Here is a 20,580-nt window from a genome sequence, read left to right as displayed (position 1 = left end):
CAGACCTTGGGGTCTGGATTGAGGACTTTATCCTTCATATCCACATGGCTCGCGGAGATGATCTCCACGCCATCAAATACTTACCCCTCAAGTTGAAAGGACCAGCTCGGCACTGGCTGAAGAGCCTCCCCAAAAACTCAACTGGAAGTTGGGAAGAGCTCGAAGATGCTTTTAGGGCTAATTTTCAAGGGACCTATGTTCGACCTCCGGATGCTGATGATCTAAGTCATATAAGTCAACAGCCCGGAGAGTTAGCCCGAAAGCTTTGGAACAGATTCCTCAATAAGAAGAATCAAATTGTCGACTGCCCGGACGCTGAAGCCTTAGCGGCTTTCAAACACAGTGTCCGGGACGAATGGCTTGCCAAACACCTCGGCCAGGAAAAGCCGAGGACAATGGCAGCCCTCACAAGCCTCATGACCCGCTTTTGCGCTGGCGAAGACAATTGGCTAGCCCATAGCGGCACCAGCAACCCAGGCACATCCGAAGTCAGGGATGGCAATGGAAAACCACGCCGCAATAAAAGCAAGCGTTGAAACAATGAAGACAACCCAAATAACACGGCAGTAAATGCCGGATTCAGGGGCTCTCGACCCAATCAACGGAAAAAGCCATTTAAAGGCAGTAGAGACGAATCGTCTAGCCTAAACAAGATTCTAGACAGATTATGTCAGATTCATGGCACCTCCAACAAACCGGCAAATCACACTAACAGAGAATGCTGGGTCTTCAAGCAGGCTGGCAAGCTAAACGCCGAACACAAGGGGAGGGAGGCAACAAGCGAAGACGAGGATGAGCCTCGCCAGCCGAACACTGGGGGACAAAAAAAATTCCCGCCGGAGGTCAAAACAGTGAACATGATTCACGTAACGAAGAGGAGGAGCAAACGCACACTCCGAGACGTATGTGTCCTGGACCCCTCTACCCCCAAGTTCAACCCTTGGTCGGCCTGCCCGATCACTTTTGACGGATACCATCTCACCCGAGTCCTTATGGACGGCGGCAGTAGTCTTAATCTGATATATCAGGATACAGTTCACAAAATGGGGATAGACCCGACAAGAATCAGCTAAAGCAATACTACCTTCAAAGGAGTAATACCAGGCTCAGAGGCCCGCTGCACGGGCTCTCTAGTACTAGAGGTTGTATTCGGTTCTCCCGACAACTTCCGAAGTGAAAAGTTAACCTTCGACATCACTCCATTCCTAAGCGGCTATCAAGCGCTACTCGGAAGAACGGCCTTCGCTCGTTTTAATGCAATACCGCATTACGCTTACCTTAAGCTTAAGATGCCCGGTCCACGTGGCATCATCACAGTTAGCGGAAACACAGAACATTCCTTACGTGTGGAAGAACGTGTGGCGGCTTTAGTAGCCGAACACTGAACCCCCTCTCCAACCAGAATAAATGATCGGTTGTCAACACCGCGGACACGGCTAGACGAGTCCGACGAATCACTAGCTGTAACAACTCAGATAAACCTAAGATTGGGTTGATGGATATACCCCCATAGGTGGTCCTAGGGGCTTCCCACATGTAAGAAGGACTAGTGTCCAGCTTGATCTTATTTAGATTGAATTTTAATGGTTTATTAAGAATAACCAATTTTTCGCATGAAAACTTTCACCTGGGCCTTTCTCTCTTACAGATGATCATCGTGCTACACCCTTCCAGGATATGGCACAACGGAGACACAGGCGCAGACGTGAAGCAGGGCCCCATTCAAAGGTTTCTTTTTAGATTAAGACCCTGTGTAAACCTTTTTTACTATCTCTTGTTGCTTCACACCCTCAGGATACTCAACGTAACCAAGAGGGATGCTGGCGTTATTGACATTTTCGTCACGTCAGACTAATGCACGTACCTAGAAATTCAGGGCTTATTATCGAGGGCGTTACTTAGCCCAGTATGCATTGCAAAGACCGAATACCTTAGGGAGTGTTCAGCGTCGCGAGTTTGGCTTTATATGCATCAGCTCCGAATCATGTCTTTGGTCAATAGTTGGGTTTGCCCGGCTCTCGTGTTTTGCTACCTTACATTCCACTCTATTGGCTAAGGTGGCACCGAGAGAACTACTGCGATTGTGCCCTGGTTCATCTGGATGAGCACCTTAGTAGAGAAAGCCGAAAACTGACTGTCATGATAAAGCGCGAGACTGGTCAACCACTTCAGGACTCAGCGGAACCTTCGCGATTCCTCCGCTTTAACGAAGGACCGCTTTCCCGGTCATGTATGTACGCGCACCATATTCGGGTAAGCGCGGAAGTACCAGGGGCTATATAGTAGCCCCACTGTCAAACTCCTATGGCTAAGTGAAAGTGTTAAAGCAATATAGTCTGATTGGCTTGTTCGCCACGCTATCACCTCCTTAATGGATGAAGACGTTGGATCAAGTGTGAATACGCGCTTTTCCGAACACCCTCGCATTATATGCGTGGGGGCTGAAGCCGACGACTGCAAACTGGTTATATACATACATAAAACGGCCGCACAGGAGGCATCATAATACTTTCAGGCAAAAGTATAAACACAGCCTTTATAATCCAAATAGCATTGTTTTTACAATTGGGATACATGTCACTCGGACATAATACTCTTCGAGCACTGAGCCTCTATTAAACGAGCGCCTTCTAGGACTTCTCCAAAATAGTGCTCGGCCGAGACCTGGCCTACGGCCAGACCCCGGTTTGCAATAGCGGTGGCATCCATCTCTACCCAGTATGTCTTAACACGGACAAGAGCCATCCGCGCACCCTCTATGCACGCCGACCTCTTTACAGCGTCGATATGAGGCACAACACCAAGGAATCGTTGCACTAAACTAAAATAACTATTCGGCCTTGGTCCTTCCGGCCAAAGATGATCCACGACAGACCTCATGGCAAGCCCGGACAACCTATGGAGCTCAGCCCACTCAGCCACTTGCTCATTTAATAGCAGCGGACGCGTCGGAGCACTGAACTGCGACCAGAACAACTTTTCCACTTCGTGATCTTTTTGATTTTTGAAAAACACAGTTGCATCAGCAGCACTGATTGCCGAATCCGAATACGCGTATGCAGCACTCCATAATTGACCCAAAGGTGCATACTTCGGATCTCCGAACTTCGTCCGCAACAAAAAGGGCTTCCCAGCCATGATATCTCCGGCTCGACGGAGCTCCTCCTTCGCCGCTCTGATTTCAGAACGGGTTTCCTTGGCTGCTTCCACGACTCTCTTCATGTCAGTCGCTCTCACTTGGCTTTCCTTTTCAAGAAGCTCATATCGGTCGGCGGCATCTTTCAGCTCATCAGCCATCTTGGCTATTTTATCTTCGTTTTTGCGATGAGTAGCCTGTTCGGCTCTTAAGTCTTATGCCGCCTTTAGGGCGGCCGCATCACTCCTCCTGGCTTGTTCCTTGGCTCGGGCAAGTTCCGCCCGAAGGGTCTCCACGGCGGCAGCTCCATCTGTAGTCACAACATATTATAGATACTAGCATCATGCTCCTCTTAATATTTGTTGACCACCCAAAAATACATACCTTGTGCCTCGTCAAGCTGCTTGTTCACAAGCGCAATGTCGGCATCTGCTGCATCAAGTTGCCGGCTCAAACCGGCAAACTCAGCAGTCCGGCCAGCCATCGGACCGTCAGCCGCCTGCACATGAAAGTAGCGTGATTATTACCTGGGACTATTATCCTCTGTTTGCCGCCTCTGGACAGCAACCAGAGTCTCAGGGGCTACTATCTGTATAGACCACACCTAACGTGTGTGGTACCATCAAAAAATTTATATATTACTTTGCGTACCTCAAAGCCTCTTAGTAGGCTCGTAAAAGCTTCATGCAACCCACTTTTGGCGGATGAGATCCTCTCAACCACCATACTCATTAAAGTATGATGCTCCTCTGAAATAGCCGCTTTCTCCAAAAGACTCATCAGTGCGTTCCGTTTCCAACCGGACAGTCCCGGGCTCTTTTTGTTGCTCTCCATAGGAGACGAATATTCTGGACTGCGGGTGGCCAAAGGGTTACCTTCTGGCCTTGGCGGATCAGGAGAAACCCTCCGTGATGACACCTCAGGGTCGTCCGCCCCAGGAGGCGGGGAGGCAGGGGGAGGCGTTTCGCTCTCCATCATCTCCGAAAGAAGACCCCCAGAAGACGAACTCTGCTGAGAAGGGCTACGAGCCGGACGGCAAGATATATGTCTCGGTTATTGTCCTCGGAGATAAAGCAGGATATATTTACCAAAAGTACTCTTGATTCACTTACAACTCGGTGGAGGGCTGGCCCCCTTGCGGACATTGTGTGGTAAGGACCCCCTCCGGGGCAGTGCCTCCTAGTGAAGGTTTCTTCCCTCATTTGGAACCTTTCGTTTCCGAGTCGTGCGAGGCAGTCCTTTTCCTTCCTTGGGGAGAGGGGATTCTAGATTCTTCTCTCCGATCATCCTCCTTCATGGAGACACTAATCCCCCCGGTTTGGACGAGTAATGTGTGAGGCCTGCTTTCGGCTTCTTTATCCCTCCCTTTATCTTCCCCTGATGGCACTTGATACAGTGCGTTCTCGAGCATCCTGGCTAGCACAGGATCCGGTGAGCCTTTGGGAAGGGGGCCGAACACCTGGTCATCTTCGCCTTTCTTATCCAATCCTGGCCAAGATCGATTTTTTCAGAATGATATTGTGACAAATAAAAAGACAGCATGTTCAGCCGCTGAATTACTCACCTGGGTATCTGGACGGTTGCAGTTGAGACCCGCATCCTCGGTGGTGTCCGGACACTTTATTCGTGATCCGAAGAACAATCCATACATCTCTTCAAGCGTCATGCCAAAGAACTGTTGAATAGCTCGCGGTCCTTCCGGGTTGAACTCCCACATACGGAGAGATCGACGTTGGCATGGCAGGACCCGACAAATTAGCATGACTTGCATTACCTTGACAAGGCTGACATCTCTCTTGAGGAGATCCCGGATGCGACTCTGCAATGTCGGCATGTCATTAACTGGCCCCCAGTCCAGCCCCTTGTTGACCCATGATGCCAGTTGCGGCGGGGGGCCCGAACGGAAGGCGAGGGGAGATACCCACTTAGTACTTCGGGGAGCTGTGATGTAAAACCACTCCCGCTGCCATAACTTGGACACCTCCGGGAAGGAACCCTTTGGCCATGGAGCATCGACGCCTTTGCTTATTATGTCACCTCCGCATTATGCGTGTCGCCCATCGATCGTCTTCGGCTTCACATTGAAGGTCTTGAGCCATAAGCCGAAGTGTGGGGTGATGCGGAGGAAGGCCTCACATATGACGATAAACGACGAGATGTGAAGGATGGAATCCGGGGCTAGATCGTGGAAATCGAGCCCGTAATAGAACATAAGCCCTCTAACAAAGGGATCTCTACCTACCAATAAAGCAGCTATTGCTTCTGGTCGTATGTCATTAGCAAATTTGCAAAAAAGTCCCTTTGGTTATGAGAATTCAACCTGCAGTCCTATTTTAAGTTAAGAAAACGTTTCATTTTTACATAAAACTCTCGGCAATCACCACCGCGCACCACGACCGCTTATCCATTCCCATCCACCACCGCCGGGCACGCGCCGCCACGCGCAGCCGTTTGCCAGGAGCCAAGGAGGCGGGCGTACGCGTTGCCCGACCCCGGGAAGGGGGCGAGGCGTCGCGGTTGGCGTTGGCGAATCCATTCCCAGCGGCGGCGGCTTCCGGCGAGGAGGCGAGCGAGCTCGGGGAGCTCCGGCGGGGACTTGTCGTCGGTGAGGCGAGGACGAGGCGGCGGCGCGCGGGCTCGAGGAGGCGAGGTTGATGAGGCGCAGGAGGACGCCGGCCGGTGGCGCTCCGGCGGGGGCTTGGCGAGGGCGACGGCGGCGGCCGGCGTGCTCGCTTGGGAGGATGGAGGCTGCCTCGCCGGGGCTCGGGCGCGGCAGCACGGTGTCGGGCCGTTGCCGATGGCGCCGGGGCCGGGGCGGTGGTTTGACGGGCGACGAGGAGGAGGTGCTGTCCTGGAGCCAGCGACGGCGGCTGCAGCTTGACGATGCGGACGTCAACAGCTTGCTTCAGGGGCTGCGGGCGGTGAATGGCGTTGTGCTCGCGCGCGAGACCCGTGTCTGATTTGGAAAGAATCAATCCGTGGAAGAAGAAGGCCAATGCAACTGCTCTCTAGCTAGGCACTGGAGTATCTGCACCCCCAATGGAATGGTACGAATTGCTGCTGGTACTGAACATTGACAGGTAAAACTTAGCATATCCAGAAATACATCATTATAAGCTACTTCCATAGATGCATCTAGATCATAGCATCTGAACTTGAGGATAGCAGACAAAAATTCAAACAGAAAGAAAGCTACGCTCCATATTGTGTTCTTTATATGCCATATCGAATAACATGTTCATATTTGATTGGTTTCTTCACAGTAGCGCATGGACGATAAATATCCCTATTTTGATATATTTCTATGCGATGATTTATCTATTGCCACTGTTTTTGAATTATTTTCGTCCATAAATCATGCGACTCAAGTCAATTTGAGATCGAATTTGTTCATGAGGTCAAGACTGAACCTTGCGACAGCTCCAAGTTAACATACATCCATACTGAATTTTCTTGTCATAATTGTAAAGACTGTCTATGTATTTTTGTGACAGCAACGTGGGGTTTTTAATTGGTATTGTGCTTGAAACAAAGTTGCATGATACATATTTCCTACAATCATTTTGAAAGGTTTGCCCCCTTTATAGGTTATAAGGTAGGTCCTATATTCTTGGCAGATATTGTATGACCGCCTATTCAGAGTATTTCGCCCTTGATTGCGTAGATATTATCTTACAGATAACCTTTGACTTCTCGATGAACTCTGTACTGTCAGTATTTGTGCACAATGCACATTCTGAAACTTACAACTATTAGTGATCAATGAGATAAGAGTACTTGATCCTCGATTCTTAAACTATCATCTGACTCATAACCATGTACTACTCGGTGAACTCTATATATCTATCAGTAGTTGGAAGCACTACAAAGCAGTGTCAAATTCAGTACTATATGTACATGAGTTTGCTGATTTCAGGCAAGCAACAACAAACAGACTTTGTTGTTTTCAGTCTAATGAGATATTTGTTGGGCATCACTAAGGAACACCAGCAAAGGCGTGAAGAGATACTTGAAATCAGGTATATATTTCAGTGATCTTAATCGCACAAACCTTCAGTACAGTTACGGAATCATCCCACCTTTATGTTTTGCGACCATTAGACATCCAAAGGTCGAGCTATGCGTCGTGCGCCATCTGAGTCAACTGCTTCTCACTTGTAATCCATCTGATTGAACAATTGATCGACCATCTCTCATCGACCCATGCATGCAGCGATGGATTTACTCTGAATTTTTTCCTGTCCTGGAACATTAACTGGATTGATTCATGGATGCAGTGTGACATGTCGTGTGAGATGAAGGTGGCAAACCATCCAAACTTGAAGCCAAGCATGTGGTGGATCCGCCATGGATGATGGATGGACCGGTGAGTGTAGAAGTTTGAGCTGTGAAACTTTGTGCAATCGAGCTCCTGGTGTAATTAAGCATATGGCTTTTGTGATGTGTAATGTAGGTAGTGATTGCCTATATTTCTTTCCTTCTTAAATTTGTTGTAATAAGGTTATCCTTTGCAGAAGGAAGATTGAACCGCCTTTTGGTTTAGGTAGAAGCACCCATTGATGTTTTCCAATTCTTTGTATTCATTCTATTATGTGCTATAATAGTTAATTGCATATATATGTACTATGTTTGGATATTCTCACGCAACATCTATGTACAACAGATGCAGATTTTCAGAATATTTAACCAAAAACCTTTGCCTGCACTGTTCAGAATATGAAGCCATATTCTAATAAAGTTTATTACTACATTTTTTTATTTTATTCATGCTAGAAATGACTTTTGTTTTCACAAAGTCCCTAGCTTATAGGTTTGTGCTTTACTTTACTTTTTACTGCAGTAACAATGTTACAACACGATCCAACATCCCCTGATGATACTCAAGTTTCTTATAAAACTTGGAAATATGCATACAAAGGTAGTTTTGAGAGATGGGGCTGAACAGTTGTTGTATATATATTGCAATGTTGCTCCAATTTATCAACCCTCAGTCGTAGTAGTACAAATATACTCAGTGTATTTATAGGTCCACTTAGCATGAATGAGCATGATCAAATTGAGAATCAAACAGAAATATCCGTCAAGCATATCAGGTCAAGGAAGGTAGAAAACTTGTTACGTAAGGTAAGGTTCAGTAGCTTCAGAACTTTTTCTGTTATACAAATACTGCTTCAGTTTCAGAACATGTATTAGTTTTGAATTCTCTTAGTGAAAACCTCTTTACTTCAGAGCATCCAAATGGTGATGTATCCACTGTAGTCAGGATTTAGCTCAACTTTTAAGACAATTTTGTAGAGTTAGGTTAACTATATATGACAGTGCTTTTAGTGGTTCTGCCTTGCTTATGTCGAAGCCGCATACTTTTGCAGAATAAGGTATTATTTGATGAGCTATTTGACCTCAAAAATAAGGTCATGGTGAATTAGGAACTTCATTTTATTCTCACCCTAGATAGTATGCTCCTTCTGTTACTATTGTTTATTTAATGACTGACAAAATGAGCTGCAGGAGCATGAACTACAGGATCAAACCAAAAATCTGAGGAAGAAGTTTCAGTTGGATTTGTTGTCAATGCCAATTCTCTACCAGAGCAGGATGTGTAGCAAGAGATGGTATGAATTAATCACAGAAACATCTTTGTCCTCCTCTTTTCTTTATGCGGCCAACCATTGACATGTTCTACAATTCCGTAGTAACAAAACACAGCATCCAGTTCCCAGGATATCTTTCTTTTTTTGGCAGTAAAACAAGCCATTGTTTAAAGGATTTTTAATTGTGGTTGAAAACCTGTACATCCTTTTCTGCTCTAGAAAATGGATTTTAGCCATGCAAAGAAGAAGCAAAGAGAAAAGGTGCCTTCTTCCAGGCTATAACCCCTAGAACGTGGATTTTTCCTAACGCCTTGCGCGCGCAACGCGAATCCCTGCCGCTCATCTTATGTGATATCCAATCGATGTGGGCCACCACTGTGTCAGCCATGCAATGTATGGTATAGTATTCTATTTTTTGTCACAAGTCGCTGCATTCATCAGGTTTTGGGACGGCATGGTAGACTGCAATTCCTTTTAGTTGTGCCCGTAAACTACATGGATACTAATTAAAATCTGACATAAAAATTAATATTCTGAAGATTCCTTTTTTTAACGCACCACAAAGCAAAAATCATGCTGTGTATACAAAGTTCTAATTTTTATGGCAAAGTTCGGAGACCACGTTAACAAAGTTCTTTGGATTTAGATAAAAATTCTAGCAAAGTTCTTTCATATTTCTTACGAAGTGCAAACCAACTATTCAGAAAGTTCTTCACTATTTGAAACAAAAATGTGTTTCAAATGTATCCAAGACTGGTCTTGTTCTAAAGGGCTTGGCGTCACGAGTTCAAATATGTAAAACGGATCAAAAACGCAATTTTGGTTTTAAAGATATGAGCCATATAAATTGTCAAAAGAAAATAAAAAGTGATGGAGTTAGAGGACAGAGGGAAGATAAAGTAGGCATGCATGTGTTGATGTAAGACATGCATGTGTCAGTGTGTGCAGTGGAAGAGAGAGGGAGAAGTACCATACAGGGCACAACCACATGAAGTAGCAACGACAGGGATTGGAGTTGTGCGTCTAACCGGTTGGGCATAGACATATTCGTAACCCCTGCATATTACATGTGCCTTGTGTCTTTACCAATGACCATAAGATTCATTCAGTACAGTTACATAAAATTCAATGATTTTTCAAATCATGTCATGTACATAAAAAACATCCAGGCGGCAATTCTATTCTTATGTTGTGTTGGATTTTCATATTTATTTTGCTTTTTGTATCTATTTTGTCCGAAAAAAATGTTTACTCATGGTAACGTACGTTTCAGCCAAATAATATTTTGGATTGGTCCTTAGGATCTAAACCCGTGATAACGCCATCAAATTTTTTCAGTTTTCCAAATGGTATTTTAAAAGTCCCTTTTTATATCAACTGGTTCAACACTACAGAGATCAACCAGATCCAAAGAAGACAAAAGAAAAGGTGCACACCGGTCAGGTGTTCAAACTGTTACAAGATTCGGGGAAGGCCGCACTACTCAAAACCAGAGCAGGCAGCTAAACTAAACAAGTTCTTATCTCATGTTAGCATATGTTCCTTTGATACATCCTAGGCACGACCACATAATCAATTTCCACGTAGGTTTGGAAGTTGGAACCAATCAAGAATTGCATCGCCTGGATGCATGAGGCAATTCCATGGTGTGAGGACACCGCGTTTGAAGACACGCTGGTTAATGTTTGCGCTCGAGATCTTGGCCACATCTGCACAACCTAATTCTCGCATCTTGCGTGTTGTGTTCTCCCGTTGCAACGCATAGATATATGTCCACACTTCATGCTTCAAAAAGCGACAATACTGTAATCTCATTATCGGTGTTTATCGGAACTACATATGCGAAATGTCGTGTAATGGCACACAGAACAGGTTTTACAATTTTTCCATCCGTTGCAACGGACGGGCATTTGTACTAGTCAAGGCTAAAACCTAGCCCTCGGAGGAAGTGGGAAACAAATACGACGCTCTCGTTGGGTTCGAGAGTGGGGATGACCTGCCCTTGAGCAGGCAGCCTGTGCGAGATTTCGGCGGTCAGATACCTGGCTTCTCTTAGCTTCTTGATGTCCTCCTCTATGACAGAAGAGGCCATCCACCGGCCTTGAAGGTTGGATCTGGACATGGTTGAAGGTTCGAAGCACTTAGCCTGAAACCTTGGGTGTCGGAACTCAAGGTGGGGGAAGGGAAGGATCGAGCGTGAGAAGAAAAGGATAGGCCTTGGCCCCTTTATAAAGAGGGCGAATATCAAGCGTCCTCCGCGTGCCCGTTTGGAACTTGCCTAAAGTCAAGGAGTCATATTAACAAGAACGGTTGGGTTAACCACACCCGTATTGATGAGAATCTCGTGATAGGGGGACACGATCTCTGCTTCGACAAGAAGTGCCAAGAAAACCGCCTCACAACACATGCAATGACAAGCAGGGAAAAATGGTTCGTAATGATCGGGCCAGGTCGTGATGTCATGTTGTGAAAAGTTGTCAGCAGATTAGATTTGTGGAATAATACACTCTCTACGGTGGTATGTGGAATTTGTTTTGCAGAGCTGGACACGATCATTGTGTTCAAAATCTTCTATGGAGTATTCAGAGAAGGAACCCGCCTTGCAATGCCGAAGACAATCTGCGCGGCGGACTCATCGTCATTGAAGCTTGGTTCAGGTGCTAATGAGGGAGTCCTGGATTAGGGGGTCCTCGGACAGCCGGACTATATGCTTTGGCCGGACTGTTGGACTATGAAGATACAAGATTGAAGACTTCGTCCCGTGTCCAGGTGGGACTCTCCTTTGCGTGGAAGGCAAGCTTGGCAGTTCGGATATGTAGATCTCCACCCTTGTAACCGACTCGGTGTAACCCTAGCCCCCTCCGGTGTCTATATAAACCAGAGGGTTTAGTCCGTAGGATAACAACAATCAGAATCATAGGCTAGCTTCTAGGTTTTAGCCTCTACGATCTCGTGGTAGATCAACTCTTGTAATACTCGTATCATCAAGATCAATCAAGCAGGACGTAGGGTATTACCTCCATCCAGAGGGCCCGAACCTGGGTAAACATTGTGTCCCCTGCCTCCTGTTACCATCCGCTTTAGACGCACAGTTCGGGACCCCCTACCCGAGATCCGCCGGTTTTGACACTGACAACGGGATTGAAGGGGGACCAATATATTCTAATGCTATGGTTGGGTTTTACCTTAATAAACGTTAGTAGTTGCAGATGCTTGCTAATAGTTCCAATCATTGTTGAGGAGATCGTTAACTGGTAGCTGCTTGGTTGGTTAGCGAGTAGGGGATTAATCGGCTAATTGGCAAGTTAATCGGACATTTAATCAATTAATCGGATGATTTTTCGGTTTATCGGCTACTCGGTGACCCTATGAGTAGGGATTAATCGGCAAGTTAACTGGTTAATCGGATGAATTCTTGAACAGGGGTTCCAATCATAAGTGCATAGAATTCCAAGTCAGGGATGACATGCTAGCAGTGGCCTCTCCCACATAAAACTTTCTATCGGTCTAGTAACGTAGTCAATTGCTTAGGGACAATTTCGCAACTCCTACCACCACTTTTCCACACTCGCTATACTAACTTTATTGCTTCTTTACCTAAAACAGCCCCTAGTTTTTATTTATGTGCTCTTTATATTCTCTCAAACCTATCTCGTCACACCTACAAAGTACTTCTAGTTTTATACATGTTCTAGGTAAAGAGAACATCAAGCGTGCGTAGAGTTGTATCGGTGGTCGATAGAACTTGAGGGAATATTTGTTCTACCTTTAGCTCCTCATTGGGTTCGACACTCTTACTTATCTAAAGAGGCTACAATTGATCCCCTCTACTTGTTGGTTATCAAGACCTTTTTCTGGCGCCGTTGCCGGGGAGTTATAGCATGGGGTGATTATTCTCGTGTGTGCTTGTTTGCTTTATCACTAAGTAGATTTTATTTGCTGTTCTAAGTTGTTCTCTATCTTTAGTTATGGATATGCAACACGAAATACCAAAAAAAATTAGGTTTACTTGCTACTCATGGAGATGGGGAACCTCCTAAAACCCTCGATGCTCATTATGTGAAAGATATTATGCACTACTTTAATAATCCCGAGAAAACCCCATTCAATTATGTAATGGGAGACACGTTGGATCAACGTGAATACTTTAGGGATTATCGTTTGACTCAAAAAGGGAAACTATTATGGGATCAAATTTATATGTTCCATTAGTATGCTCGGCAACTATGCTTGAGATATGATGATACTTGTTGCTCTAGGATGAAGGCTCCACACCTTCCCTTTTCATGTGAATTTAATGATAATGAAAACTTAGCTTGTTATGCTAATGGTATATATGATTACTGTGATGTGGAATGAATAGAAGAATGTGTTGCTTTTAAGGGTGCTTGTGAAATTGAATCTTTGTTTAAAGAGTTTGAAGATTTTGATGATTCAGTTTATAGACTTGAAAATTTAGCTATCCTTAAATATTGCTATGAGAATTATAAATACAATTATGATATTGATGAATTTATTGAGAAAGTCTTCGCTGTCCGAGAAGAGACTAATATTTTGCAGGAGTCTATGGAGGAAGAAATTGATGAAACTGTGGGCTCATTGGATGAAAAAGATGATGAGGAGAGTGAAGAACAAAAGGAGGAAGAGCAGATTAGCTACCCATGCCCACCTTCTAATGAGAGTAACTCTTCAACTCATACATTGTTTAATTTCCCTTCGAATTTCCTGAAGGATGAATGCTATGATGATTGTTATGATCCCGTTGATTCGTTTGAAATATCCCCTTTTGATGATGCTTGCTATGCTTGTGGCCTAGATGCCAATATGAATTATGCTTATGGAGATGAACTTGCTATAGTTCCTTATGTTAAACATGAAATTGTTTCTATTTCACCCACGCATGATAGTCCTATTATATTTTTGAATTCTCCCGACTACACTATATCGAAGAAGTCTGCCCTTATTAAGGATTATATTGATGGGTTGCATTTTACCGTTGCACATGATAATTTTGATGAATATAATATGCATATGCTTGCTGCTCCTACTTGCAATTATTATGAGAGAGGAACTACATCTCCGCCTCTCCATGTTTCCAATATGATAAAATTGCAAGAAATTGTTTATACTATGCATTGGCCTTTACTATGTGTGCACGAATTGTTCTTTTATGACATGCCGATGCATAGGAAGAGAGTTAGACTTCGTTGTTGCATGATATATGGTACTTTGTGCTCACTACTTAATCACAAATCATTGTTAATTAAAATTGGCTTTGATATACCTTGGGATCCGGGTGGATCCATTACTTGAGCACTATATGCCTAGCTTAATGGCTTTAAAGAAAGAGTTGCCAGGGAGACAACCCGGAAGTTTTGGAGAGTCATTTATTTCTGTTGTGTGCTTTTATAAAGTTTAAAAACAAGAATAATGCGCCAAGATTTGCCTTTAGAATGTTTACATTGCTTGTTGGTTTGTGCGGTGCAAGACAGAAACTTTGGCTGTAGTGGGTGATTTTACATTTTTTACTGTAATGTCAAACGGTTCTGAAACTTTTTGCACTGTCTTGCTATACAATTTTTTTTTATTTTTCCTAATTTGTTTTATAATTTTTGGAGTACCAGAGGTATGGTGAATGTTCAGATTACTACAGACTGTCCTATTTAAGACAGATTCTGTTTTTGATGCATAGTTTATTTGTTTTGATGAAACTATCGATTTCTATGAGTGGATTAAGCCATGGAAAATTTATATTACAGTAGCTACAATAAAAAACAAAATATGAATTGTTTGCAATAGTACTTAGAGTAGTGATTTGCTTTATTATACTAACGGATCTTTCTGAACTTTCTGTTGAGTTTTGTGTGGATGAAGTGTTCGAAGACCACAGATGTCTCGATGTGAGGAGAAGGAGGAGAGACAAGAGCTCAAGATTGGGGATTCCCAAGGCACCCAAAGTAAATATTCAAGGAGACTCAAGCATCTAAGCTTGGGAATGCCCCGGAAGGCATCCCATCTTTCTTCAACAAGTATCGGTATGTTTTCGGATTCGTTTCGTTCATGCGATATGTGCAAATTTTGGAGCGTCTTTTGCATTTAGCTTTCACTTTTCTTTGATGCACAATGCCGCTATGAGATAGTCCATGGTTGATTTATAGAACGCTCATTGCACTTCACTTAAATCTTTTGAGTATGGCTTTATAGAATGCTTCATGTGCTTCACTTATATCATTTGAAGTTTGGATTGCCTGTTTCTCTTCACATAGAAAACCGCCATTTGTAGAATGCTATTTTGCTTTACTTATATTTGTTAGAGTGTAGGCATATCTTTTGTACAAAGAATTAAACTCTCTTGCTTCACTTATATCTATTTAGAGAGTGTACAGGAATTGGTCATTCACATGGTCAGTCATAAAATCCTACATAAAACTTGTAGATCACTGAATATGATATGTTTGATTCCTTGCAATAGTTTTGTGATATAAAGATGGTGATATTAGAGTCATGATAGTGGGTAGTTGTGGATTGTAGAAATACTTGTGTTGAAGTTTGTGATTCCTGTAGCATGCACATATGGTGAACCGTTATGTAACGAAGTTGGAGCATGAGGTATTTGTTGATTGGCTTCCTTATGAGTGGCGGTCGGGGACGAGCGATGGTCTTTTCCTACCAATCTATCCCCCTAGGAGCATGTGCATAGTACTTTGTTTCGATGACTAATAGATTTTTGCAATAAGTATGTGAGTTCTTTATGACTAATGTTGAGTCCATGGATTATACACACTCTCACCCTTCCATCATTGCTAGCCTCTTCGGTACCGTGCATTACCCTTTCCACTACAAAAAAAGACACATCCGTGACATTTTGGGCCGAACGAAAAAAAATTCTGTCATACTTATGACACTTCTATGACGATAATTGTGACAAAACCCGGTATCATCATAGATGTGGTGGGATCCTACTTCTATGACAAAAAATCATGGCAGAAAATGGGCTTTTCGTCCTGGGCGGGCCGGAGACGCAGCTGCATGACATTCTTTGGGCCATCCATGAAGGAAAAAAATCATGGTAGTAGTGAGGGCGAGGAAAATATCAGGGTGTTCCCGGTTACAGTGGGTGGTCGGGGCCGAGCGATGCGCGTTTCTCTCGTACACGCACGCGCGTAGGAGCGAGGCATTGGGCTCTAACTGAACCCGAGCGAGGCGTTCGCCTACTGAACCCGAGCGGTTTCACTGCAGGCTACACGTTACTGAACTCGAGTGATCGATCGATGGCTGTTAACTGAACCCGATCGAGCGGTTCCTTCGCTACTGCTGCTAACTGAAGCCGATCGATGTTGGCTCTGGATGCACAGTGAGCGTTGCTGGGGGCTGTGGATGAACAGTTCCCGGTGGGGGTGGATGAACAGGACCCCGTGGTGTTGCCTCTGGATGAACAGGACCTCGATCGATTGAGCCGGTTGGGGCTGGATGAACAGGACCCTGTGGAGGGCTGGATGAACAGGACCACCCCGTGGAGGGCTGGATGAACAGTAGATGGTGGAGGGTTTGATGAACAGTAGCCCATGGAGGGGTGGTTGAACAGGAGCCCATGGAGAGGGCTGGTTGAACATTAGCTGATGGAGTAGCGTGCGGTGGAGGCTGGATGAACAAGAGCCCGTGGATGAACAGTCGCAGGTGGATGCTGGAGGAGGTCGACGGTGGATGAACAGTAGCCCGTGGTGGCTGGAGGGGGTCGACAGTTGTCGGGGATCTACCCCGCGGTGTGACCCGGCCGAAGATATGACCCGACTGGGACTTGATGTTTCATTGGTGACCCGGCAGACTATAAGCCGGCGGGAACAATTAAGCAGGTTAAGCCGGCGGGAACAGTTAAGCAGGTTAAGCCGACAAACACAGTCATGTAAGCCGGCAGATACAGTCATGTAAGTCGGCAGACACAGTCAAGCATTGTAAGCCGGCAGACATAGTCAAGCATTGTAAGCCGACACACACATTCATGTAAGCCGGACAGTTAAGACAGACAGTTAAGCCAGATTGTAAGCCGGGTTGTAAAACCGGCTTACGTTAAGAAGCCCAAGACATTAAGAAGCCCATGGTAAGACGTCAAAATAGGTTAAGTCCTAATCCGAGTTGGACTCTACATGTAACCCGCCCCTTCATCCGAGGTGGCTCAGGGTGACGACGAATGATTAGAGAACCATTCAATGTATTGTGCATGATGAAGTATTATGGAGGACACGAACCATCTGAGCATTTTGTGTAGTTCCACTAAAATCAAGCTGAGCATCCCTGTGGATTTCGTATTTATATGCTGCCAGAAAACAAAGAAACATCAGCACACACATGAATATTGGCCCCAGTGTCAACCCACCAATTGGTGGACTAACAAACTGAAAGTACGGTAAACAGATTACCATACCCAGATGCCCCATCATTGTTGCTTAGAGTGACATTGACAGACTTGGTGTCCTGTCCTGGCTTCTTGGTACTTTCTTGGGCACTTGTTTGACCAGTGTTCCTCCGAACCACAAGTAAAGCAGCCATCTCTCTTTTTGTCTTTCTTCTTACCCTTCTTAATGGCCGACGCTGGCAACACCATTCAAACATATAGTCTGTTGGCTCAAGGTGACGACGAATGATTAGAGAACCATTCGATATATTGTGCATGATGAAGTATTATGGAGAACACAAGCTGAGGGAGTCCTGGATTAGGGGGTGTTCGGATAGCCGGACAATACCTTCAGCCGGACTCCAGGACTATGAAGATACAAGATTGAAGACTTCGTCCCGTGTCCGGATGGGACTTTCCTTGGCGTGGAAGGCAAGCTTGGCGATGCGGATTTTCAAGATCTCCTACCATTGTAACCGACTCTATGTAACCCTAACCCTATCCGGCATCTATATAAACCGGAGGGTTGTAGTCCGTAGGCAATCAACTCCATATACAACAATCATACCGTAGGCTAGCTTCTAGGGTTTAGCCTCCTTGATCTCGTGGTAGATCTACTCTTGTACTACCCATATCATCAATATTAATCAAGCAGGACGTAGGGTTTTACCTCCATCAAGAGGGCCCGAACCTGGGTAAAACATCATGTTCCCTGCCTCCTGTTACCATCCGGCCTAGACGCACAGTTCGGGACCCCCTACCCGAGATCCGCCGGTTTTGACACCGACATTGGTGCTTTCATTGAGAGTTCCTCTGTGTCGTCGCCTTTAGGCGCGATGGCTCCTTTGATCATCAACAACAATACGGTCCAGGGTGAGACTTTTCTCCCCGGACAGATCTTCGTCTTCGGCGGCTTCGCTCTGCGGGCCAATTCGCTCGGCCACCTGGAGCAGATCGAAAGCTACGCCCCTGGCCATCAAGTCAGGTTTGGAAGCTTAAACTACACGGCTGACATCCGCGGCGACTTGATCTTCAACGGGTTTGAGCCACGGCCAAGTGCGCCGCACTATCTCGAGGGGCATGATCTAGCTCTGCCTCCGGACAGTGTCCTGGAGGCCGCACATGCATCGTTTTCGACCCCTAACTCGGAGCCTATTGCGCCAATCGAGGATGAGCGGTTGGACGTCTCCTTGGGGGCTTCGATCTCAAAGGCGATCGAGCCGAATGCTAGCCCCGCACTCTGCATGATCCGTGACTCCGAGGATCCGGACTCCTTTGCGAACTCCGAACCCCCCGCGCCCCTGCCGATCGAATCTGATTGGGCGCCGATAATAGAGTTCACCGCCACAGACATCTTTCAGCACTCGCCTTCTGGCGATATCCTGAACTCTCTCAAGTCTCTCTCCTTATCAGGAGAGCCCTGGCCGAACTACGGTCAGCGAGGATGGGATATGGACGATGAAGAAATTCAAAGCCCACCCACCACCCACTTGGTAGCCACTGTCGATAATTTAAACGACGTGCTCAACTTTGACTCCGGAGACATCGACATCATGGATGACGATGCAGGAGATACCGACGAACCAACGCCCATAGGGCATTGGACAGCCACCTCATCTCACGATGTGTACATGGTGGATACCCCTAAAGGAAGCGACAACGAGGAAAAAGGGGATGGGACGGGAGATCAACCCCCCGAAAAGCAATCAAAGCGTCAGCGTAAACACCGACCCAAGCCCCGCCTCGACAAAAACCCAGCCATAGAGCAGGACGAGCCGGTAGACGACGAGCAGGCCTTAGAGCAACCGTCCGAACAGGGCAACACGGATAGAGAAACTGAACATCCCTCCTCCGGCGAAAACGGCATTCCGGACGACCTCACGCCGGATAAACCTATGGAGCAGAAGAATCTCCACGAGAGGCTCGTTGCAACTGCACGCAGCCTAAAAAAGCAGAAGCGGAAGCTAAAAACAGCGGAAGATGCACTCCGGATTAGATGGAGCAAAGTAATCAATACCACAGATAAGTACGGCGATAGTCGCCGCACTAAAAGCTATCCGAAAAGAAAGCTACTGCCTGAATTCAATGAAGAGGCCCTAGAGCCCTCGCATTCAAAAAATGAAAAAGCCACACGACCGGATAGACGACCCCATAAAGCGGCAAGCGGCGCCGCACCTAAATCGGCATGCGACCCACTTAAGGATTCGCATCATGGCCCAGTTAGGTCCATTTATGGGCCAAGAAAGCAAGCTCTTGTAAGCAACGCTATGAAGCCATCATCAGAATCCGGCACACCCAAATACAGGGGCGCCGCACCCCCCCTATGTTTCACCGATGAGGTCCTGGACTATGAATTCCCAGAGGGATTCAAACCCGTAAACATAGAGGCATATGATGGAACAACAGACCCTGGAGTTTGGATCAAGGATTATATCCTCCATGTACACATGGCTAGAGGAGATGATCTCCACGCCATAAAATATCTACCCCTTAAGCTTAAAGGGCCAGCCCAGCATTGGCTTAAAAGCCTTCCCGAAAACACAATTGGAAGCTGGGAAGAGCTCGAGGATGCTTTCCGAGCAAACTTTCAAGGGACCTATGTCCGCCCTCCGGATGCAGACGATCTTAGTCACATAACTCAACAACCCAGAGAATCAGCTCGGCAGTTCTGGAATAGATTCCTCACTAAAAAGAATAAGATAGTTGGCTGTCCGGACACTGAAGCCTTAGCAGCTTTCAGGCATAACGTCCGAGACGAATGGCTCGCCAGACACCTCGGCCAAGAAAAGCCAAGAACAATGGCCGCACTAACAAGCCTCATGACCCGCTTTTGTGCAGGGGAGGATAGCTGGTTGGCAAGGTGCAGCCCCAGCGACCCAAGTACATCCGAAACTAGGGATGGAAACGGAAAACCGCGACGCAACAAGGACCGTCGCTGGACTAAGGACAAAAGTCCGAAGAGCACGACAGTCAATGCCGGATTCAAAGGCTCACGACAAAATCAGGAAAAATCGCCCCCCCAGGATAACAGGGACGATCCATCCAACCTAAATAAAATCCTGGACAGGATATGTCAGATACACAGTACTCCCGGGAAGCCTGCTAACCACACCCATAGAGACTGTTGGGTTTTCAAACAATCCGGCAGACTCAATGCCGAACACAAGGGGCTCGGCACACCAAGCGAAGACGAGGTCGAACCCCAAAAGCAGAGCACCAGGAAACAAAAGAACTTCCCACAAGAAATAAAAACAGTGAACTCACTTCACATAACAAAATGTGCGGCGCCCGTAAAGGTACGCACCACACGACCCATCCCCAAAGGGTCCTGCCACTGGTTGTCAAAACCGATCATCTTCGATCAGCTAGATTATTCTAGGAATATCAAGAATGTAGGCTGGACTGCCTTGATACTCGATCCAATAATTGGCGGACTCCAGTTTTCAAATGTCCTTATGGAC

General features: G+C 45.9%; 1 long non-coding RNA gene across 3 annotated transcripts; it reads left to right on the top strand.

The window, feature by feature from the left end:
- The first annotated feature begins 5,522 nt into the window (after positions 1-5,522).
- Positions 5,523-7,815, top strand: LOC119327584. Of its 3 annotated transcripts, XR_005158580.1 has the most exons (3): positions 5,523-7,155; positions 7,414-7,502; positions 7,651-7,815. It is a non-coding gene; the product is annotated as an uncharacterized LOC119327584 (long non-coding RNA). The 3 variants fall into 3 exon arrangements; XR_005158578.1 differs by having other exon boundaries at positions 7,414-7,815; XR_005158579.1 differs by having other exon boundaries at positions 7,350-7,815.
- Positions 7,816-20,580: the final 12,765 nt, after the last annotated feature.

This window comes from Triticum dicoccoides, chromosome 7A, assembly GCF_002162155.2.
Source record: "Triticum dicoccoides isolate Atlit2015 ecotype Zavitan chromosome 7A, WEW_v2.0, whole genome shotgun sequence".
Classification (NCBI taxonomy): Eukaryota; Viridiplantae; Streptophyta; class Magnoliopsida; order Poales; family Poaceae; genus Triticum; species Triticum dicoccoides.
Note: the sequence above shows the minus strand (reverse complement) of the source record. Positions and strands in the feature narration are given on the sequence as shown.